This window comes from Plecotus auritus, assembly GCF_963455305.1.
Source record: "Plecotus auritus genome assembly, chromosome: 4".
Classification (NCBI taxonomy): Eukaryota; Metazoa; Chordata; class Mammalia; order Chiroptera; family Vespertilionidae; genus Plecotus; species Plecotus auritus.
In genome coordinates, this window is record NC_137775.1 from 15,428,830 (window position 1) to 15,454,043 (window position 25,214).

Consider the following 25,214-nt stretch of genomic DNA (forward strand, 5'->3'; position numbering starts at 1 on the left):
CTCTTGATTCTATTTCTTTAATCATTATGTCTATATTTATGCAAGTACTATACTGTTCTCATTACTGTCACTTTATGGTAGGTTTTGAAATTGGAAGTGTGAGTCCTCTGAGCACTATCTTAGCAGCATCCCATACATTTTGCTATGGTGTAAGACTGTTCTCATGAGTTATAAATTAATGTCCTTCTAAAGAAGTATTTATCAGGTAATAAGGACTCAAAGGATTCTACATTTAGATTGGTACCAGTATTGCCACCCAATAAATCTAATATCATTACTCAAGAAAACTGAAGACTTAAAATGAATCAATATTCAATTTTACAGAATAACATTCCATTCATATGAACTTCCTACAGTCCATATTACTACTATCTCCTAAATACTCTGTACAGAGAAACAAAGAGGTGAAAAAAATTGACAAGTATCTCTACTTCCAAAATCAGTTAAACCTTCGTTGATCCTTTATTTCACTTTGTAATTTTAAGATGCATTAGGCAATGTTGATTAAGTATTTTGACAGAATAATGTGATTAAAGCAGAAAGATTTCTTATTTTATGCATAAACTTTTCTCACAAATCTCTAAACTTTATTACCTTCTGTCCTAGCGCAAAACACTATAAGAAATATATACTAGTATAATGTATAGAGCACAAAACACATGATTTGTGTTCCATTAGATATTTGTATTCATCTTTTCAAAAAAAGATAACATTCTTGAAAGTTCCAGTTGTTTCCAAAATATCTAGAAAAAACAACAAGGTATGCTAAAAACAAAGCCATCATAGTTGAAGTGCCAAGACTCTTTTATTTCAAAGTATTTGTTTACTCCTACTGTTAAAAACTGGACCTTTCTCTAAATCACAATTTTATTAGCTTCAAGTCAAGGTTGTAGTTGTAGAACACTGGGGGAAATACTTATAAAAGTATTCTAACAGCTACATGGATTATTGTTTTTATATTTAACTGAAAAAATGCAGAAAATTACCAGTCATTTTTTGATTCATCACTTCTGAAACTTTCCTCTTGAATATCCCAGTTATGGTTTGGAAGTATTTTCTTTTCTAATGTGGCTTGACTTCTTTTGAGGTTTCATATTTTTAATGGGCTTTTGTCTTTTTCTTTATTTTCAATAGCACTCACATTTTTGGCAACGTTTACCTATTATTTTGTAAGAATATACTTGGTTTTCTTTCTAAATAGCCTCTATTATATACTGTATATACTGAGAAATTTGATCGATTAGAATATCAGTTTCAATATTTATGAAACTTGGAATTCTTTTCTTGCTTAGTCTTTTATTTCTAGCAACTGACTATTCTTTTAAGTTTTAATAATCTATAAATCAGGAGGAAAATGTATACTTTAATTTCTCATGTTGAGTCCAATTTGGCTTTCAAAACTAGGCCTGTTTCCCATAAAAGTCAAACTCAGACTTTCAATTTTCTTCACCTAATTCATTGACCCAATTCAAAACAAGATTATAGTATTTTTAAGTGTTACGAACTTACTATACCTAATATTTGACCTGAAGATAACTTAAAGAAACTTCTTTTTCCCAAGCAAAAGCGAACACAACAGCCCATACCTTACACTGGAATTTAAGTTTCTGATACATTTACAACTTCTTCAATTCTTATGTCTAACCCAAAACCCTATTGGCACTGTTAATCTAGACTTTCTTATGACATGTCTGGAGATTACAAATGGTAGAAAATTAATACTGATCTTTTTGAGATGACTACTTGTTTGTTGGTTTTTAACTCATAAATCATACATTGTTTAATATTCTTATTATCTATCTCAAAGAAAGACATGGAGATGAACCAGCTTTTAAATAATTCTTTGCTTCTATTAAATCTAATTAAGGATTATAGAGCTAAAGGCAGGCAATGTAATGAAGCATTATTTAAATGCTTCATTGCAAGATAGAATCGAATATTCAGTCTATCTCTTATTACCTTCTAAATAACTAAAAATCTTTTTCTTAGACCATTTTTAGACTTCACACTTACATTGAAATGTCAGCAATTCTAAATAATGAGACATTTAAATAGAATTTTCAAACCAAAAGAGATCTTAAGAGATTCAATAAAGCACTGTTCAATAAATAAATGGAGGTATAGAAGGCCAAAAACTTGTCAAGATCTCACATAGTTAGTGGCAGATATCTGTTTTGAATACTAGCAACTAAAATTGTAGTGGTGTTCATTCTCATCAATCATCCTATTGTATAATGAATTCTCTCTTAACTTTAGAATATATTTCACACATAACAAAGCATGAAGCTATAATGAGGAAAATAACTCTAAATATATCTCTTAGCTATTAGGTCATAAGTTTTATGAATTCTGCTAGGATGAAAATATTCAACAATAATCAGAAATATAATACTCTTGAAATCACAGCTATTTCTAACTATAAGTATAATATGTTTCAAAGAATCATAAATTTTATTTCTTAGTATTTAATAAACTTTTTTCAAAGTTAACTAAACTTAAAATTAGGTGAGTCAGCCCTCTAGTTCTTTGCCTACCTCTGTTCTTTTGAAATATCAATTATAAAATAAAAATCTTTCCCATTACTGGAAAAGAACCCGTCAAATTTTGTCTTGTGTTAACTAAAACTTTATAATTATGCACTATCTATAGCGTTCCTATGTTATATAGTCTGTATATTTTCAAGTCAACAATTCTCTATTGGTAGGTTTGATTCCATTCAACAGAAAATATCTATTATTCTGGAACTAGTACTATGGAAAACCCATTTTAGAAAAATTATTTTTCTCACAATAGATCCACAATTTTGCCTGACTATTTTTTTGGGTTACGTTTGGAACCGCGTGATTCAAATCAAATGTTTATAGTGCTTTTACTAGTATTTTAATTTTATTACTCTAGACTGCCTGCCCATAATCCCTTCTAATCATTTCAGCTATGGCAGTTTTACCAACTGATAATGCCTGTTCCAACATTTAGGCTTTTTTATTTCACTGGATTGGCACATTTGTGTCATATCATCAAGCCTGAGTTTTCTCAATGGGCTGCTTCTTAGCCTTGTAATCATTAACTTGAAGTACCACTTTTTGCTAAAATATTGATTCTGTCCAAACAGTAAAAGCCTTTAAGAAAAATATTTGTCAAGCAAGAGGCTCAACAACATTTCTGAGATTCAACTTAGTAAATAAAGGTCAAAATTATCAGTAGAAAAACTATACCATGGTATAAGCATTTAATCTTCATATTTCAATACAGACCTTGAAACATTCAAAGTACTAATTGCAACTGCTGGCCACGACTGGCTTATACATCAAAGTTTTTCCAGCTATCAGAGCCCACTACTTCATTTTTCAAAATGCATAAATGAACTGCCACACTAATCACTGCAGAAAAATTGTAGAACCATTATGAGGAAAGAGGCATGACGGTCTGAAAATGGAAGACGGGGAATTTCGCAGTTTGCTACTCTCTCATTCTTCTCGTGGGACTAAAAGCAGCAGCTGCTGCCCTGAATCATACTCATGCATTGTTTTAAATGCCAGTGTGACTCGCTGCACTGGATATCTTTTGTGGTATGAGAATTCTGGAGACTTAGCCCAGGAGCACTAGAAAGACATGAGATTTGATTACAATGCTGAGTGCCTCAAGGGACACACTTCACCGGAAGCTCAAAATCCAGAAGCTTTAAGGAAAGGCCATTCTGAGATATTACACAGATTCAAAATATTACTGAGAGGCTCCTGGTCAAATTATGGAAAATTAAACTATCAAGATGATAATTCCAATGTTTCAAATATGTAAAACAAAATATTTAATAAAATGACGGTGAAATAAAATACTTTGGTATTTTAAAAATCAACTGTCTCCGGCTGAAAAAAATGTACTAATATAATACTAAATGATCAATAAATATACAGTAGCTTTTCTTAATATGCCTCAACTCTTCTAAATTTTTACAAGAATCAAAATGATTTTTAATGATTTAACAAGGGCCACTGCCATTAGATAACAAAATCCAGAAGCCCTTTAGGACCTATTAGGTGAAATCAACCCTCAATCCTCCCTAATAAGGCATTTGAAAATCTTGGACTCATTTAACTTCCCAGACTTGAAACTTACATGGATCTGTCAGAATTCATCCTTTTAATTGAAATAATATTTTATAGTTTGCCTTTAAAGTGTCAAGAAAAGGCATTAAAAATTTAGTGTCAATGTAAGTTAACAGGAAAATTTATAAAAGAACCTTAAGCAGAAGACAAGAATTGCCTATGAAGATTCAGGAGAATGTTTCAATAATACAGCCTTCCTTTGTGTACCTTTTTAATTATTTAACTCCAAAACTCCTAGTCCATTTCCAGACCACATTATTCAGCTATATGTTCTTCATCCTCTTTCTACAAAGTAATTCAAAGTCCTTACAATATTTTAAATGATTATAACATATGTGCAAAGATCTGGTCATTTGCAATGCATCTTATTCCTGAACTAGAGGCCTGGTGCATGAAAATTCCCCTCAGCCAGGCCTGTGCCCTCTTGCAGTCCAGGAGCCCTCAGGGGATGTCCGACTGATGGCTTAGGCCCTAAGGGGAGCAGGCCTAAGTTGAAGTCTGGCCTCCATCTGTGGGAGGCTACCAGCTGGCCGATCTAGTACTGCTTTGTGTTTTAATTTGCATAGTACAAGACACCCATAGCATGGGAAGACCATGTAGATAGCATCATAAATAGAGGGAAATTTAAACACTGGGAAGTAATTAACAAATCTAGTAAATAATAATACCAATTCTTAATATAGTAGTACTCATTACCTCTAATCCAGGCTCACTTTTGTCCTACCCTCACTACACTTTGAGGGCAGGAGAATAAATGGAATTGGTCTATGTATTCAAGAGGAGGGTTTGGTGTTGATTTAAGAATAGACATAATCAATGACCCATAAGAGATCCTGCAAACACTTAATATCAATTTTAATAATATAGTATACTAGAGGCCTGGTGCATGGGAGGTTGGCCGGTCAGGGAGGAACCATCATGCCCAGTCCTGATCAGCAGGACCCCAGCAGCAAGCTAACCTACCAGTCTGAGCGTCTGCCCCCTGATGGTCAGTGCACATCATAGGAACTGGTCGAATGGTTAAACACTTAGCATATTGGGCTTTTATATATATAGATAATATAAAGATATCAAATCAACAAGGAAAAAATAAATTTCAGTAGTTAATAAATAGCAGGATATTAATCCTTTAGAAATAAAGATTGGTTTTTACTCAGGCAAACAAAATTCTTCTTTTCATAAAAAAAAAAGAAAAAGAAAAAGAAAAGTGACCCCCAACAGAAAGAATTTATTTTAAAACCATTCTATATCAGCATAATTATTGTCCCTGATGCCAGCATGCTTTTCAGCAGTTACCACCCCTTACTGTTAGAATTCTTATTTTTGGATAAGTGATCAAGTGTTTCATGTTGATCATCCTCAGCAAGCTATAGGCTCACTACAGCTGTAAAAATTTTCTAACTCTAAGCAAAGGCTCCATAGGCAAAATCAGGATATGACCTTTCAAACACAAATATCATAGCTCTGTAGGAGTCTACTCAAGAATTTGAGAAAGAAATTTTATGAGAAAGTTAAGATTGTAGCATATATTTCTATTTGCAAACCTGACCCCAAAGGGTGATCAAAATTCACATATAAATGACTATGCACGTAACTGTTATATAGAACTTCTGATATACTAAGCTTATTTAATTTACCAAAATTTCCTCTAAATACATATTACTAGTAAGCTACACTATGAAAGAAATTAAATCAGAAACTTAGAACAAGTTGTTCAGGGGGTACCCTATGTTATTGCCACGTTAGAGATATAGCTTCTAGTCTTCTAATCAAAAGTCAATAATATTGAGAGTATTCTTATATACCATTATTGATAACACACAAATTTTTCCCAGTAGGTTGAATTTATTCTGTTATCTTCCTAAAAGGAATTAAAGTGAAATAGGTAGGAATTTAAGCAGAGCAAAAAAATATAAGAAAAAACTTGAGATGTTTGCATAATTATCAGTCCCTCAAAGAAGTCTGATGAAAAAAAACTAAATTTATTTCATTTGGTCATGTCAAAATCTTCAAGTACTTACCCAATTGTTCCCTAAACTACCAGAAAATTCTAGTTGATGTGGATCCTGTATCCTGAACATGACTCAAAAGGGCTCTACACCAAGATGATGTCAGCATCAGGACTCCAATACACCCCATTTATAACAATCATTATGCAAAGGAAGTAAGCAATAATACCTCGATCTCAAAAATGTCTCTTTAATTTTCCCTGAACCAAAGGTCACTCATTTATTTAATTAAACCATCATACAAGAATATCCTGCAAAATGAAACTTTATTACAGAAATAGGTTTACATGCAGTGAAAGAGACTTTTAAATATTCTCTCGTTTTCTTTCTCCCTTCCTTTCAGGAACACTCAACTTCTTAAGATTAGGGCACTCAACTAGAGACTACATTTCCCAGCATTCCTTACAGCTATGTGTGCCCATGCGATAGGTTTCCTGCTAATGGTATTTAAGCAGGAGTAATTTGTGCAACTTTAGCCTTCCCTTTCTATTTATTTTTTTAAATATATTTTTATTTATTTCAGAGTGGAATGGAGAGGGAAAGAGAGAAAGAAACATCAATGATGAGAGAGAATCATTGATTGGCTGCCTCCTGCACTCACCACACTGGGGATTGAGCCTGCAACCCGAGCATGTGCCCTGACCTGGAATAAAAACGGGACCTTCTGGTTCATAAGTCGATGCTCATGCTGACTGGGCAGGCCTTCCCTCTTTAAAAGGAAAAAAATCACTTGCCTTTCACTTCTCTTTTCCACATCTCACAGCCTAGGAAGTAGACCTGGTGTTGAGCCAATGTCCACCTGACAAAGACAACCTTAGGGAATAGCAGAAAAACAAAATACAAATAACGGGTTCCTGAATAGCTCAGCAATATTCTCTAGTTTGTTACATCAAATATCCATTTTGTTTGATCTACTGTGTTTTGAGATTTCTTTGTCAGACTCTTGCCTGTATCCCCAAAATACAGCAGTTATTCAAAATAATTATTCAAAATAGTCCTTTCTCTTCATTGCTACTCGTATCTTATATGTGGAAACAATGCTGCTGGTGACAATTTTGCTTAGGTATGAAACGAAGGACTATTTGGGGATCAGGGTTTTTTTCTCTTTTTAGACAAACAAAAACTGTCTTGCAACATATGACCTGAGCAAATGGGCTTAAACAACCATGAGGCATCCAAGCTCTATGACTTTTTTCATCATTTTATCATACCATCAACATTATTTAAAGTTTTTTCTTCACTTTGTTCTTGCATTGAATCTTATTTCTGACTTTTTGATTATCATTATAATGACCACCAAACCACAATACTGGCCCTGGTTCAGCCTACCTCCAGACTTCTTTTATGTGAGATCGAAATAAATTTCTCTTTGTTTGAGTCTTTGTTATTTTTAGTTTTTTGTGTTTTTTTTTTATGAAGCCAAATCTAACTTCAATTATTTTGGCTCCTCTTTTTAGATCATCCTCTTCTCAGAAAACACACTCCTTATCTCTACAGCAAGTTTACCAAAGCCAGGGAGACATCATAGCTTAATTCATGGTGTTACATTTTTATAGGCCTGATTATGGCCTAAGGTCAAAGAGCATTCCAAATTCATATATTTTAAATCTCCTTCTATCAGAATTTAAGTCTACATTTCTATTATTTCAAAATTTAAAGGAGGACAGGGAAGATATTTGTTGGAGCTTCTAAACCCCAACATTTATTTTCATTTCTAATTTGCCAGACAATTGTCCTGTACTTATGTTCTCCAATTAACTACTTGGTATAATTCGTGCCAACTCATAATCACAGAAGTGGGTTTGCTTTATAGCAAAGGCAACCCTGATGCTACATGAATGGGTTAAAAAATAAGGAAAATTGTTGTGTTTTTTTGTGTTGGAATCACTAACTTAGGGAAAAAAATGTTATCTGGTATTATTAGATGATAGAATTACTAACCTTATAGAAATGGAGAGGAAGTCATACTATGCACATTTTTATAGGGAGAAAATTTTTTCTACTGTCTTTATAGGAAAAAATTGTTCTTTTGTGTTTTTAGCTTACGGACTTTCTGACTGTTAGACCTGATTGTTTCTCTTTTCTTTCCTTTTCTCTTCTTTTCTTTTCTTTTTTTTCTTTTCCTTTTCTTACTAGAGGCCCAATGCACAAAATTCGTGCAAGAGTAGGCCTTCCTTCCCCCAGCTGCCATCATCGGCTTCCCTCTGGCTCCCAGGACCCAGGTTTCTCTCTGGCCACCAGCAGGCACCCGGGACCTGGGCTTCCCTCGCAGCCCGGCTTTGTCCAGAAGGTTGTCTGGAAGGATGTCTGGAAGAACATCTGGTCTAATTAGCATATTACGCTTTTATTATTATAGATTTTTTTTTTTTACTACAAAAGCTTAGGGACATATTTATGTACCTCTTTCAGCAAGCAGATATAAATTCATGACCTATATTTTATGTTCTAACATCATTCCAGAGGTCATCTTTTTCCAAAACTCATTTTCTTTTGCTTCTTTTAAATTAATTTAAATCAGCCATCTTTTTAACTATAGATATTCCTGTGCTATTTCTTAAATCACTTGTTGACAACACAAATTATAAATTAACTAACTAGAAAATTATGCAAACACTGATATTTTTAGTTATCCACTTAAGATACTTAAAGTAATGCAGGTATTAGAATAGAATGTGAATGATAATTATATTATCATCTTAACTCTATGAGATCAAGTCAAAGAAGAGTTATAGAGTATTTGACTCAGTGGTATAAATTATATTTAACTCATAGGGAAATGAAAACAAGAGAAAACAAATAAGTCTAATGGTTCAAAAATCAGAAACCTGATATCAATGCACTGTTACTGACTCCAAGTTCAGAGTTCAGTTGTCCATTAACAGAATGAAAGTTAATTAGCTTTATTATTTTAAAACTGTAGATGTAGTTAAATATAACCATACCAATGTGTTTGGATTGGTTCAATTTCTTATTACAGATGAACTCAAATTAAGAAAAAATACATCTGCTATAATATTTGTGTGGATATATGAATCACTATAACAATATTGTACATAGAATAAAATAACAAATCAAAAATGCTTAATGCTCACCAGTTTTCACTGACTCTGCAGAAGAAAAAAGAAGGGAAAACATTTTTTTAGAATCCTTTGACTCCGTGGGGTCCCTAGGCAATTTTGCTCTAAAGCTTTCTGTCTTATTCAATATCACTAGACTGAAATAGTTTCACGGGGGAAGTTCCAGTTTATACCTCTTCTTGAGCAATTATTGCATGTTAGTTGTTTAAGTGCCTCTCCTCACTTTTAAAGATGTCCTGATTTGAAGGAATAATTAAATGGTCACCCTAAATTTGATGGAATTTACTCAGTAGTTCTCAAGAATGATAGATTGCATAAGGCCCTTACTCCCAAAATGGCCATGACAAATTAATCATGCAAAAAGGGAGGTGATCATTCTCTGAATACTATGGCTAAACATTTTTATAAACTGTCACATTATCTAGGCTTAGAGCATATTTAGAGATTTCTGGGAAAAGTGCATGAATACAATCCTAGTAAGAGTTAACATTTATTAACTCCCTACTTGAAAATGTGCCAGGAACTATACTAAATATTTTGTTTAGATGATGTTATTTATTCTTCAGCACAGCCTTATAGTTACTATTAGGATTACTTCCTCTTTACCTATGAGAAGTTGACACAGAAAATAAGTGATTTACCCAAGGTTACACAGCTTGTAAATGGCAGAGCCAGAATTCAAACCTGAAATTGAGCCTTCAGCCAAAAGTCCCTACAGCTAGCTATACTCATATCTCTCGGATAATTAAGTGATATGATAACATCAGGGAAGCCCTGCCTCACCTGTGTCCAACAACCCCCCTACAACACCTAGCATTAATCCCAGAAATTCTACTCTGACAGAGCCATTCCTCCCGGTTTTGTTTAGTGAGTACGTGGTGAACATTTTTGGGTTGCCATCCGTTGTTTATTCTCCTATTCACCTACTTAAATAATTTCCTGTTTAAATTTGTAGATTCATGTGGTTCAGATGAAACTGACACCTCTGGTCCAAGAGTGGAACATATGACATAAGAAGAGTTAATTTTGCACCTTCTTGCCTTTGGCCATAAAGATTGGTCCAAAGATGGGCAAGTGACAAAACCTGAAAGCCTTCATATTTACAGTTGGAATAGTGGTCCATAGACGTATCTTCATGCTAGGCATGAACAAGAACATATATAACCCAGGAAGCTACTGGAATCCACTTAGAAATTGTAGAGACAGAAGAAATACCACATAATGCAGAGAAAGGAGATGGAGAGAAATCAGGTCCCAGGTGGCATTTGAAAATTCACTGGATCAATCTTCACCTGTCTGGCTTTTTAGTTATGTGAGTGAGTCAATTTCATGTATTGCCTAAGCCAGTTTTATTTAGTATTTCTATTACTTGCAAATGAATTAAACTGAATTAATACATGAGAGATGATGTTAGGAAACTGTGGAGTGGACAGCTGTCTTAGAATGAGTCATGTTTGGAGTGGTGAAACATGACACATCACAATTTTACCAAGGGCTGCCAATTTTACAGTATTTTATAGGTCACTGTGACTTCTCTTGGTATGGTCGGTATACTAGTTCTCTGCAATATTTCATGGGAATAAAAAAATAAGTGAAGAAAATATGGGTGCAAAAAATAAATAGCTTTAAGCAATAAATAAATAATGCTTATGAAAGAAATAGGTTCTCATGTACCTATATTCTACTTTTACTACCCAGCAATAGCCTTATATTCTGTACTTGGATCACATGGACTGAGGAGATCAAGGCTTAGAGAAGTGAAGTGACTTTCCCGGGGACAAGCGCTGACTATGTGCCAGAGGCAGGGTGCTATCCCAGATTTGTTGGATTCCAAAGGTATGGCCCTTAACTAGCTACACTACAATGGCACCCCTGTTGTAGTCCATCATTTTTGCCCAACGCACATTTTTTAGAACTCCACCCCGCAAGTGCTGGCATGCGGCTCTCTCACGGCCCAGTTCAACACTTCCCATAACCCTCACCATGAGATCCTACCAACTCTAGTTTCTAATATCACTATTCTTCTCTGCCAAACCCAAATTCACTTGTTTTCTCATGACCTATCCTGTGATTTATAACAATGGTTACAATAGGTAATCAGGTAAATTAATCATTTGCTAATGAGTTGATATTTAATGTGTAACATCTTCTTGGGAAAAATCAATAGTCTATTTAAAATAAATGTTACAAAGATGGTATTTAGTGGGCATATAAATACTATAAATTACTAGTAAACATGTCAGTGGGACTGGAGACATGGAAATCAACAGTAGGACCATATTCTGTGTCAACTGTAATCTGACATCTGTAATAACTACTGCATAACATTGCCTCTCAGTCTACTGCTATGTAAATCAGATCTAGTTACTATCCACCCATCATTAACTATATGTATGAGAATTGCTCAAGTAGAATATAATAGGGACAAAAACCTTAAGTGTATTCCCCCCAAAAGTATAAAGAAAGGGTAATATTTATGCATTCAAATCATTCACCTGTCTGCCCTCATCTCAATGAACCACATACCTGTAGAACATAGACAACTGAGTGATGCCTTAGAGCAGTGGTCGGCAAACTGAGGCTCGCGAGCCACACGCGGCTCTTTGGCCCCTTGAGTGTGGCTCTTCCACATAATACCACGGCCTGGGCGAGTCTATTTTGAAGAAGTGGCATTAGAAGAAGTTTAAGTTTAAAAAATTTGGCTCTCAAAAGAAATTTCAATCGTTGTACTGTTGATATTTGGCTCTGTTGACTAATGAGTTTGCCGACCACTGCCTTAGAGGTTTGTTGGCTTTGTAAGAAAGTAAGCAGGGATAAGTGAAGAATGTCTGTAAGATGGAACATTTGGAATCAATGGTCAGTAAAAATCTCAAGTTCTGTACCATAATGCTACAAATCTTTTTCAGATTTCACCTGCTTTGCAAAAAATGTTATTTACTATAGACTATAATAGTTTTAGTGTCCTGTCCTTGTATCTCAAAAACATTTTTATGCCTCAGTGACAATCTCTTCTTCACTTCTGTCACTGCTTCTCCAATCACTAACCCAGGCAAATGGAAGAAAAGCAAAAATGATTCCATTTATTTTATTGCCATACCAAAGTCATTTTTGGTCTATAGACTGATTTTTGCTGGCTTTTTAGTAAGATTTGCATCTCTGCCCACTAGTGCTAGAGCTGTTTTCATGAGAATATTTCTCATACTCACTTTTCTGCAAGCCGTTTCTGCAGAGATGGGTACAGCACTGCCCAGGAGGGAAGCTGTCAAATCCCTTCAGTAAACAGGTGCCCTCAACCAGAAGGCTCATGTCCAAATCAAATTTTTGGCAAAAGCTGACAAAAGAGTGCCAGACATCTGATTTTATAGATCACAAGAGGCCTGATACTATTCAGAAACTCTTTAATTCGTTTTGCATAGTTTGACACTTTTATAAGTCAAGACATCTTTCAAAAACAATCAAGTGTAACACATTCCCTCAAGTGGACTGGGGCTTACTTAGGATGCAGCTCTTTTACAGAGACTATAAGACGGACTTGATTCCTGTGATATCAGATGGGGCCAAAGATTAGCATCTCCTCTTAAAATTTAGGAAAATATAGCCTTTAGACAGGCATCCAACAACATTTTTGGCACTTCATTCAAAATGATATTCTGGTGTTAATTTGATAATGCCCTGGGGTTGTTTAAGCTCATTGGGGGCCACTCAAAATATACTTGTGAAAATAGTTGTTAAATTATTTGCCTACTTGTTCTAAAGTGTTCACATGCCCCTAACCCTAACCCTCACCCTAACCCTAACCCTAACCCAACTAACATTTGCATTTTTGTTGTTGTTGTTGTTAATCCTCACCTGAGGATATTTTTCTATTAATTTTTAGAGAGAGTAGAAGGGAGGGGGAGAGACGGAGGGAGAGAAACATCGATATGAGAGAGACACATTGATCGGTTGCCTCTCACACATGCCTGGCCACCGTTGGAGCGAATTTGCAACGGAGGTATGTGCCCTTGACTGGAATCAAACCCTGGACCCTTCAGTCTGCAGGCTGACGTTCTATCCCCTGAGACAAACTAGCTAGGGCAACATTTGCATTTTTAAATAACCAGTAATGTTTTCAGTTCTTAAACTCTTTCCCAGACCGGGGCCAAAGAGAGATCAGCGCAATAGATATCTACACTACCACTGAATCTTGTCAGTTCTGCCTCCTGTTTCTCTTGTCCTGCTATTTATCATTCCTCTGTTTTCACTGCTGCCACCATCCTTGTCCAAGCTAACTGACTTCCCACCCATATTGTTGCAATATCCTCATAACTGATCCCCTTTCTCCCAATCACACCCAATTCCATCTACTTTTCACTCTACAAATGAATTTTTTTAAGTGTCATGTTTCCTCCCCATTAAGACATTTGCTTAACTTTCCATTCGCCTAGGATAAGGTTAAACCATCTTAACGTAGACTCTACAGCATAAGAGGATCAGGACTGCCTACGTTCCATCATCAAACTTTCCTGCTTTCCCAATCGCTCAGCTCCCCACATTCACCATGGCCTCTCTCACTTCCAGAACTTTGAAATATTGATCTCTACCTACTTCCAGTAATCCAACCTCCCCCCATCTTCCAGCATCCCTCCAACACACCATTGGCCCACTTCTACTCCTCCTGCAGCCTCAGCTTTAACTTCACTTTCCCAGAGAGTCTTTCAATGACCACTGGTTCCATGTCATGTTCTTTGGATGTGTCCTCCGAGTGCCCTGTATCACCTTTCTTTTAATTCTTAACAGTTGAAAAAATGTAATATCTATACTTCCGATATCATAAATTCTGTGACATCAGAAACTCCATCTGCACCATGCTTGACAACATGTATTCCCAGTGCTTAGCACATAAACAAAGCCCAATAAATAATGAAGGAAACAGGACTCTGATTTCTGCTCTACTAGCCAAAGTCTCCAAGAAAAATTTGCCAGGTTCTAGGATAAGTGCCCACATATTTTTCTGTTTTCAGAAACAGACTCTAATTTCCGTTGAATTTGCAGATCTCAATGTGCAATTTTGAGTATAAGTGGAATGCAGAATTTTTAAAAAGCATTTTGAAGTCTGTTATGTACTCTACATGGAAAAAAAATTCATCTAAATGCATGTAAATATTTATGTAATTACTAAATACCTTCTCTCTTATAATGTATGTTCCATGCTTATTACCTAGGGAAAAAGAGTTTAGAGGGGAGAAAAGTAGAACTCTGTGTATGTGTGTATATGTGTATCTAAAATTGCTACATATTAAAATAGCTACATGTGTTACAATTTCAAATTTATATAATTATTTTGAATCTTTCTCCTGTTTGCTTTTTCTATCATCTCTTCCTTTTACTGTGGATTTTTCCCATCAACTTTACTGAATCCTAGCAGAAACCACTTGTTTATTTAGTAACAGGTACAAATTTCAATTTTCCAGAGCTGATCCCTAAAGCAAATGTTCTTCAGAGACTTTACTTGATAAAACAACAGCAGGCTGTTTTTAAAGACAATAAACAGAGCATGAAAGAGATGAGTAGAGAAATAAACAATGCTGATTAACCAGAAGGTTCCAAAACATACCCAATATTTAAAATATTTTTTAATATTACACAAGTGAAAAATACATACAATAACATATCTTCATTGTTTTGGGTTTTAATTTTTATTTTGAAAATATAACCCCATAAACAAAAGTAAAGATAATAAAGAACTCAATGAACTATTAACTAGATTCAATAAGTATCATAATTTTGCCACATTTGCTTCATTTGTCTTTTTTGCCTTTTATTCTCATTGTGTCATTTCTATTTTACATAATGTAGTATTCATATCTAAAAAATATATAGACTTTTCTTCCATAATCATAATGCCATTATTACAATAAACAAAATAACCATCACTCCTTGATATTGTCTCTTTCGAATTGCTTTGTTTGAATCAGGATCCAAACACACCTCATACATTATTTTATTTACAGTGCCTTCACTCATTCTCTAAGATGGGGAGATTTTGTTATATATTTTCATATATTACCACATGTAATATAAGTTTATGTTGTCAGGAGAAGAGAAAACAAGCTAGAAGAAGGGACTGGAAGAAGGGGCTATTACCCAAAACATGCAAGTAACTCTTAATACTCCTAAGAAAATGAACAACCCACTTAACAATGAATAAAAGACCTGAACAGACATCTCACCAAGGAATATACACAGATTGCAAATTATCACATGAAAAGATGCTCAATATAATATGTCATTAGGGAATTAGAAATTAAACAATGATATAACACTACACTTCTATTAGAATGATGGAAGTCTAAAATGCTGACAACAGCAAATTCTGATAAGGATATGGAGCAAAAGGAGCTCCCGTTCATTGCTGCAGGGAATGCAGAGTGGTACAGACACTCTAGAAGAGAGTTTTGTACAAAACTAAACATGCTTTTTTTTTTTTTAATCCTCACCCGAGGATCATTTTCCATTGATTTTTTTTAGAGAGTGTGGGAGAGAGAGGGAAAGACAGAGAGAAATATCAATGTGAGAGAAACACATCAATTGGTTTTCTCCTGCATGAGCCCTGGCCTACAACCAAGATATGTGCCCTTAACCAAATCGTACCCAGGACCCTTCGGTCCGCAGGCAGACACACTATCCACTGAGCCAAACCGGCTAGGGCTAAACATGCTTTTACCATACAATCTGGCAATTGCAATCCTTGGTGTTAACCCAAATGAGTTGAAAACTATACCCACACAAAAACCTGCACATATATATTTATAGAAGCTTTACTTATAATGGCCAAACTTGGAAGCAACCAAGATGTTCTTCATTGGGTGAATGGATAAACCATGGTACATCCCGATAATGGAATACTATTTGGCCCTAGAAATATATCTATCAAGCCATAAAAGAACCTGAAGGGAACCTTAATGCATATTGCTAAGTGAAAGGAGCCAATCTAAAAAGGCTGCATATTCTTTTATTACAATTATGCAATATTCTGAAAAAGGCAAACTATGGAGACAGTAAGAAGGTCAGTGATTTCCAGGAGTTAGTGGGGAAGGGAGGGGTGAAAAAGTGAAGCACAAAGGATTTTGTAGGCAGTGGAAGTATTCAGTATAATACTAATGGATACATGTCAAAACCCCTAGAATATACAACACAAAAAGCAAACCCTAATGTGAACAATGAACTTTGAATGATAATGATATCTGGATATAGCGCTGGCCTGCAGACTGAAGGGTCCCAGGTTCGATTCCATTCAAGGGCACATGCCCAGGTTGTGGGCTCCATCCCCAGTGCGGGGCGTGCAGGAGGCAGCCAATCAATTATTCTCTCTCATCACTGATGTTTCTATCTCTCCCTCTTCCTTCCTCTCTGAAAACAATAAAAACTATGTATTTTTAAAAAGTGATTTAGAGCAAAGGAAAAACTATAACAAATGTGGCAAGGAAGGATGGAAAAAAAAATGTCACCTATTTTGAACATCTGCTTGTTACTCTCTCTATTGTAGAATACCAGATGGACAGATTGAGGAAAGGATACTGAAAATCTGGACCATACTAAACTAATGAGGAGTTATTCTGTTTTAACAGTTACTCCAGATTTCACTTCTAAGCCTCCTCAGTTATTTTGATTTGTTTTATGTCTGTCATAATTTCCCGTCAAACGTATGAAGCAGTCACCTTTCCCTTATAGTTTATTCTGGTTCATGTTCAACCAGTGAGGGTGATCCAAATGGGTACAGGAAATGGACTTTTTACCTGTATATTTGGGTATAATTCAACTCTTTAGTCAGCTACCAGGAAAATAATTTAACAAGGTTTTACAGGAATTTATGGCTTTTTCCATGCTCAAAGACTTTTAATATTATTTTTAAGTATCTTTGAGAATTAGAAATTAAATGCCTAAAGATTAAGTTGCTTCCAGATATATCAATACAGACTCTTTGATGTGATTTTCCTTTGTACCTTGACTGTCAAACATTTTTTTAATGCTGACTTTCAATACAATAACAAAATTAGCAGCAAGTGTGCTCTCTGAGGAAAATGAAATAAGATTGCTTCCAGCAGCACCAGCAGCTGAATGCTTCTTAAGTAATGCATTTTTATCCACCTGGAGAATTTTGGCAATATAATAATATTCAGAATATACTTGGTCTGGGGATATTTTGATGACCAAATCACTTTTGTACTGTTGTGTTCAAGCGAAACAGCCATTAATCTAAAATTATTATAGAAAAAAATCATGGTTGTAATTTGTTTAAGTTACTCCATGAAATTAGTTGTTTAATCTCCCACTCCCCTGGAAGAACCTAAATTTCATGAGAGTAAAACCTATGTCTCTTTTACTCACTAGTACATTGATATATAAAGTAGTCACTCAAATATTTATTAAATGAAAGATTTAGTTCATGAATTTCATGTTTCTAATATCTAATTAAAATTGGGCCCAGCCGGCATGGCTTAGTGGTTGAGTGTCAACCTATGAACCAGGAGGCCATCGTTCAATTCCAGGTCAGGGCATATGGGGGCATGCAGGAGGCAGCCGATCAATGATTCTCTCTCATCATTGATGTTCCTATCTTTCTCTCCCTCTCCCTTCCTTTATAAAATCAATAAAAATATTTTTTTAAATGGGAATAATCTCTGATGGCTCTAAGAAGTGACCTGTAGAAAATTTGATTCATGGCACTAAAATCAAATTCCTTTAGACCACTGATGCTTATTTCAGCTGTGTTATTGAATATGATGCCAGTAAGGATAGAGAAAGTAAGAATACTTTTCTCTGGTTCATTAAACACTTCTATAAATGACAGCAACTGACTATCCTTATAGTCTCTTTTATTTTAAACCATTGAAAAGTGGTTGGGTGGCTTCTCCTTAGTGCTGCCTATGGAGGTGGCAGCCATCTCCTACTCGGCATTATGGCTGCCCTCAGACCCCTCATGAAACTCAAGATTGTCAAAAAGAGGACCAAGAAGTTCCCCGGCACCAGTCAGACCGATATGTCAAAATTAAATGTAACTGGTGGAAACCCAGAGGCATTGGTAATAGTGTGTACAGGAGATCCAAGGGCCAAATCTTGATGCCCAGCATTGGTTATGGGAGTAACAGGAAACAAAGCACATGCTGCCCATTGGCTTTTGGAAGTTCCTGGTCCACAGTGTCAAGGAGCTTGAAGTGCTACTGATGTGCAACAAATCATTCTGTGCTGAGATTGCTCACAATGTCTCCTCTCACACCCGGAAAGCCAGCCCAGCCCGTGTGGCTCAGTGGCTGAGCGTTGACCTAGGAACCTGAAGGTCACAGTTCAATTTCCAATCAGGGCACATGCCTGGGTTGCGGGCTCGATCCCCAGTAGGGGGCATGCAGGAGGCAGCCAATCAATGATTCTCTCATCATTGATGTTTCTGTCTCTCTCTCCCTCTCCCTTCCTCTCTGAAATCAATAAAAATATTTAAAAAAAAAAAAAGAAAAGGCAATCCAGCTGGCCATCAGAGTTACCAATCCTGATGCCAGGCTGCAGAGCAGAAAACGAATAGATAAAATTATATGCACATTGTATTTGTGTTACTAAAACATAAAATTCTTCCAAAAAAATACTTGGGTGACAGCTGTATAATAGATACTGTTATTCCATTAAGCATCTCACTACAATATAATTTTGTGGTGCTAATCATATTCCTAGACATGGTTATATAAAGAAACTTCTTTATAAAATCAACAGAAAACAGATGTTTCTCTTGTTTTTGTATGTCAGAATTGTAAAGGCATTCTGCTATATAAATTGTACATCACTTTATGCTCATTGTATTGATGACAGTGCAAAACTAATTATGGGGCAATTCCCTGGGGCTCAGTAGCTTTGGTCTTCCCTTTAGGACCAATTACCTACATAAAATGAGCCCCCTTAAATAAGTGTTTTTGGCTCATCTCATTTCTCATTTTTGCCTTAGTAAACATGAATATTCATAAAAACTTGTCAATTTCTTAAATATGCTTTTTATTGATTTCAGAGAAAGGAATCATTGATTGGCTGCCTCCTGCATGCCCCACACTGGGGATCAAGCCCTCAACCCAGGCATGTGGCCTGTTGGGGCATCGAACCATGACCTCCTGGTTCATAAGTCGATGCTTAAGCACTGAGCCACACTGGCTGGGCGACTTGCCACATTTTAAATAAGGTGTCCTTCTTCCAAAAGTATTTATTTGGATTCATTGGCAAAAAAAAAAAAAAGTATGTCAGAAACCAACCTAAGAAATACAGTTATGCCAAAATTTATCTTTTAGCCAGAGGGCAGCCCATGGAGGGTCAGATTCACAATTTTGTTTCTTTAAATTCAAACAGTGCTGGGACAGTTCCAAATTTTTGAGTACCTGAAGAACTAATATTATAATTCAATTTAAACATATTAATGGGAACTTCCTTTCTCATCAGTATCAGCAAATCAAGCAAAAGAGAGATAGTGAGAGGTCATGAGGCATTCTCTCAATTATAGCAATCTTAATACTTCTATGCAATGTAACATAAAAATAAGGAGTATACACAATATAGAAGTAAATGTGTTTGAAAGGCAATAGGAGTATAGGTGACTTTTTTCCTTGACAACTCTAATAAAGCCTTCAAAAGCAATGCACCCAGACCATCAGTGGCTTCGATGTGTTTAATGCACAGTAAAAGGCTTCACTAGTCTCTCCAATGAATGATTTCACAAAATAAAACTCTCAATTTAAACCATATTACATGGTATATTAGGCAGAAAATGCCAAGAGCAGAAGGCAAGCCTCAGATGCGGGATCCGTGAAGCAAATTTACTGGAACTGTTAGTAAATTTACTGGGTCATTGCTTTTGGAATGCCACATACATCATGCAGGTCACTGTGTTTAGAAAAAGTGTGTAACTGCCTAAATATAATGTCAAAGGATGATAACAGAAGGCTCCCTGACATTACTTTTGTTGCGAATGCCCTGCTTTTGCTTCAGCTTTTCCTTTCAGATCCAGACAATATGATTCAATTCTTATTCAAATAAATGGTACGGGATAGCTTTTCAAAACCCATAATGGAAAATTGCTTTTGGAAAGCCAAGTAGAAAATACACCTTCACTTGAGTTCCTTAGTGCATAGCCATTGCAGATTGCAGTCCTACATCTAATTTCAGGCGCTCTCCAACCAAAGTATTTACGAGGAGCAAATACCCAATCACAGAAAGTTGCTGCCATCTACAGGTTTAAAAGAACTTTATCCTAACTATTCAACAATTTTTCTGAAATCAAAGGACAAAAATCTCATATGGTAAACAGATATGATGTATCAGCCTACTTTCCCAATAAATAATATACAAGAAATCTCCCTGTTTATTAAAAACTTCCAGATGTGGAGGAGACAAAATGGCGGTGGAATAGACGGATGTGTCTGGAGCCTTGTCCTGGAGCAAATAGAGTGAGCGGATGGAACGAATGGAATTCAGCCCAAATTGGTGAAGAAGACACAGCTGCCCAGGGCACTGCAACCACATGAACAGCAGACACGTGAACAGCCCGCTTCTGTCCAAGGAGCAGCAGCCCCGCAAGCAACCCACCACAGGCCTAAGAGCAGCAGCTTCACGTGGCCTGCCCCTGTCCAAGGAGCAGCAGCTATGTGAGCAGCCAGTTCCCCCATCTGAGGAGCAGCAACCATGTGAGCAGCTCGCCTAATCCGAGGAGCAGCAGCCACTTGAGCAGCCCACCCACTACTGAGGAGCAGCAGCCCCACACAGCCGGCCCCCCTCTGAGGAGCAGCAACTCTATGCAGCCCACACCCTGCACCTGTCCGAAGAGCAGCAGCTGTACCGCATGAGCAGCCAGCCGCCTTCCAAGGAGCAGCAGCTGTGCAAGCAGCCCGCCCCCTTCTTAGGAGCAGCAGCTGTGTGAGTAGACCAGGGGTGGGCAAACTTTTTGACTTGAGGGCCACAATGGGTTCTTAAACTGGACCGGAGGGCCGGAACAAAAGCATGGATGGAGTGTTTGTGTGAACTAATATAAATTCAAAGTAAAGGAGCGGAGGGGAGAGCAAGAGAACCCTCCGCTCTTTCGGCTCCACTGGCCGGATAGTACAGCCGAATGGGCCGGATCTGGCCCACAGGCCACAGTTTGCCCACGGCTGGAGTAGACCGTCCCTTTCTGAGGAGCAGCAGCTGCACAAACCACCTGCCCCCATCTGAGGAGCAGCAGTTGTGTGAGCTGCCTGCCCCCTTCCGAGGAGCAGCACCCACTTCTGAGGAGCAACAGATGCACGAGCCGCCGGCCCACATCCGAGGAGCAGCAGCTGTGTGAGCAGCCCACCCACATCAAAGGAGCAGCAGCTGTGTGAGCAGCTTACCCCCTTCTAAGGAGCAGCAGCCACATGAGCAGACCTCCACCCATCCAAAGAGAAGCAGCTGCGCAAGCAACCCGCACCCGTACAAGGAGCAGCAGCCCTGCAAGCAACCTGCCCCTGTCCAAGGAGTGGCACCATCACGAATAGCCCGTCCCATCTGAGGAACAGCAGCATCACGCAGCCAGTCCCCATCTCAAGAACAGCAGCCATGCCCTAACCGGTTTGGCTCAGTGGATAGAGAGTCGGCCTGCGGACTCAAGGGTCCCAGGTTCGATTCCGGCCAAGGGCATGTACCTTGGTTGCAGGCACATACCCAGTGGGGAGTGTGCAGAAGGCAGCTGATCGATGTTTCTCTCTCATCGATGTTTCTGACTCTCTATCCTTCTCCCTTCCTCTCTGTAAAAAATCAATAAAATATATTTAAAAAAAAAAAGAAAAAAGAACAGCAGCCATGCGAGCAGTCCACCCCTCTCCGAGGAACAGCAGCCACGTGAGCAGCTGGCCCATGTCCAAGGAGCAGCGGACACGAGCAACCCGCCCCTATCTGAGGAGCAGCAACCTCATAATCAGCCCACCCACGTCGAAGGAACAGCAGCTATACGAGCAGCCTCCCCCACCAGCCAAAGGAGGCACCACTGCTGCGAACAGCACCCACCAGAGGAGCCGCTGCCAACTGAGAAGCAGCTGCTACCATGACCACCTGAGGAGCAACCACAGCCAGAGAAGCCACTGCCACCCAAGGAGCAGCCCCTGCACAGCTCGACATCTAGATCAGTCGGTGAGACCAAAAATGGGTAGACAAAGATACTTCCAAAGGAAAGAAAAGGAGGAATTGCCAGAAAAGCAGCTAAGTGAAACAGAGGCATGCCATATGTCAGAAAAAGAATTCAGAATAAGGGTCATAGAGTTCATAAACCGGATGGAAGAAAAAATCAATACCTTATGTAAGAATCAAGAAGAAATGGATGAAAAAATCAACAACTTATGTAAGAATCAAGAAGAAATGAAGAGTGATATAGCTGCAATAAAAAACACCATGGAAAGTTTCAACAGTAGACTAGGACAAGCGGAGGACCGAATTAGTGAACTAGAAGACAGGGAAGCAAAACACAGCCAAACTGAATTGCAACTGGAGAAAAAAATTAAAAGACAGGAGGAGAGCCTAAGGGAGCTATGGGACAACATAAAACGAAGCAACATATGAATAACAGGGGTGCCAGACAACAGGAAGAGGAACAAGGGTTAGAAGAACTATTTGAAGAAATAATGTCAGAAAACTTCCCTGATTGGCAAAGAAAAAAGTCACACAAGCACAGAGAGTCCCAAACAGGATGAACCCGAAAAGACCCACACCAAGACACATCATAATTACGATGGCAAATATTCAGGACAAAGAGAGAATCTTAAAGGCTGCAAGAGAGAGACAGAAAGTTACATACAAGGGAGCTCCCATTAGATTATCAAATGATTTCTCAACAGAAACACATTAGGCCAGAAAAGAATGGAAGGAAATTTACAAAGTGATGCAAACCAAGGGACTGAATCCAAGAATACTCTGTCCAGCAAGGTTATCATTCAAAATTAAAGGGGAAATAAGGAGCTTCACAGACAAAAAAAAATGCTAAGGGAGTTTATCACGACCAAGCCAGCAATGCAAGAAATGCTAAAGGGACTGGTGTAAAAAGAAGAAATAAAAAAGGTAAGAAGGAACACAGACACAAAAAAATGGCTACAAATAAGTTCCTTTCAATAATAACTTTAAACGTAAATGGACTAAATGCTACAATCAAAAGGCATAGAGTGGCTGAATGGATAAAAAAAACATGACCCATATATATGCTGTCTACAAGAGACCCACCTCAGAAAAAGGGACTCATACAGACTGAAAGTAAAGGGATGGGAAAACATTTTTCAGGCAAATGGAAATGAAAAAAAAAAGCTGGGGTAGCAGTACTTATTTCTGACAAAATAGACCTCAAAGTGAAGGCCATAACAAGAGATAAGGAAGGCCACTTCATAATAACAAAGGGATCAATACAACAAGAGGATATAACCCTGATAAACATATATGCACCCAATGCAGGAGCACCCAAATACATAAAAAAACTCCTAGAAGATATCAAGGAAGAGATCAACAACAATACAATCATAGTAGGGGACTTTAATACACCACTGACATCACTAGATAAATCCTCTAGACCGGGGGTCCTCAAACTACGGCCGCGGGCCACAGGCGGCCCACCAAGGACATTTATCTGGCCCGCCGGGTGCCACTGCCTGTCCTGCTTAGCAGCCAACTCGTCCCAGGCCTGCAGTGCACATAGGAATTTGTTCATAGTCTTTTTTTTAAACTATAGTCCGGCCCTTCAACGGTCTGAGGGACAGTGAACTGGCCCCCTGTTTAAAAAGTTTGAGGACCACTGCGCTAGACAAAATATCAGCAAAGACACAGCAATCCTAAATGACTCACTAGGTCAGATGGACCTAATTGACATCTTCAGAGCATTTCACCCCAAAGCCACAGAATATACGTTCTTCTCAAGTGCAGATGGGACATTTTCAAAAATAGACCACATATTGGGTCACAAACAAAGCCTCCCCAAATTCAAAAAGATTGAAATCATATCAAGCATTTTCTCAGACCACAATGGCATAATATTAGAAATAAACTACAATAAAAACATTCCAAAAAATTTAAACACTTGGAAGCTGAATAGCATGCTATTAAGCAATGATTGAGTTATCAATGAGATCAAAGAAGAAATTAAAAACATTCTGGAGACTAATGACAATAAAAACACAACATGCAAATACTATGGGACACAATGAAAGCAATCCTGAGAGGAAAGTTTATAGCTCTCCAGGCCTACCTCAAAAAACAAGAAAAAATGGTAATAAATCATCTAACTCAACAACTCAAAGAATTAGAAAGAGAGCAACAAGAAAAGCCCACAGTGAGCAGAAGGAAGGAATATTAAAGATCAGAGCAGAAATGAATGACATAGAGACCAAAAAAAAAAAACAATACAAAAGATCAATGAAACCAAGAGCTGATTCTTTGAAAGGATAAACAAGATTGATGAACCTCTAGCCAGGCTCACCAAGAAGCAAAGAGAGAAGACCCAAATAAACAAAATCAGAAATAAAAGAGGAGAAATAACAACAGACCCCACAGAAATACAAAGGATTGTTAAAAAATACTATGAACAACTCTATTCTAACAAACTATACAACCTGGAGGAAATGGACACATTCCTAGAAAAATACAACCTTCCAAAACTTACTCTGGAAGATTCTAAAAATCTCAATAGGCTAATAACTATGGAAGAAATTGAAGCAGTCATCAAAAAGCTTCCAGCAAACAACAGCCCAGGGGCAGATGGCTTCACAGGGGAGTTTTACCAAACATTCAAGGAAGAACTAAAACCTATCCTCCTCAGACTATTCCAGAAAAATCAAGAGGAAGGAACACTTCCAAGGTCCTTCTATAAAGCCAGAATCACCCTAATACCAAAACCCGATAAAGATAAGACAATGAAAGAGAATTACAGACCAATATCCCTCATGAACATAGATGCCAAAATCCTCAACAAAATTCTAGCAAATCAGATCCAGCAGTACATCAGAAAGATCATACACCTTGACCAA

The 25,214-nt window shown here is 37.4% G+C and overlaps 1 pseudogene across 1 annotated transcript; it reads left to right on the top strand.

Moving 5' to 3' along the window:
* The first annotated feature begins 18,133 nt into the window (after positions 1–18,133).
* Positions 18,134–18,786, top strand: LOC308245994 (large ribosomal subunit protein eL32-like; annotated as a pseudogene). Its single transcript has 2 exons — positions 18,134–18,473; positions 18,688–18,786. The product of its transcript is annotated as a large ribosomal subunit protein eL32-like (transcript).
* The last annotated feature ends 6,428 nt before the right edge of the window (positions 18,787–25,214 follow it).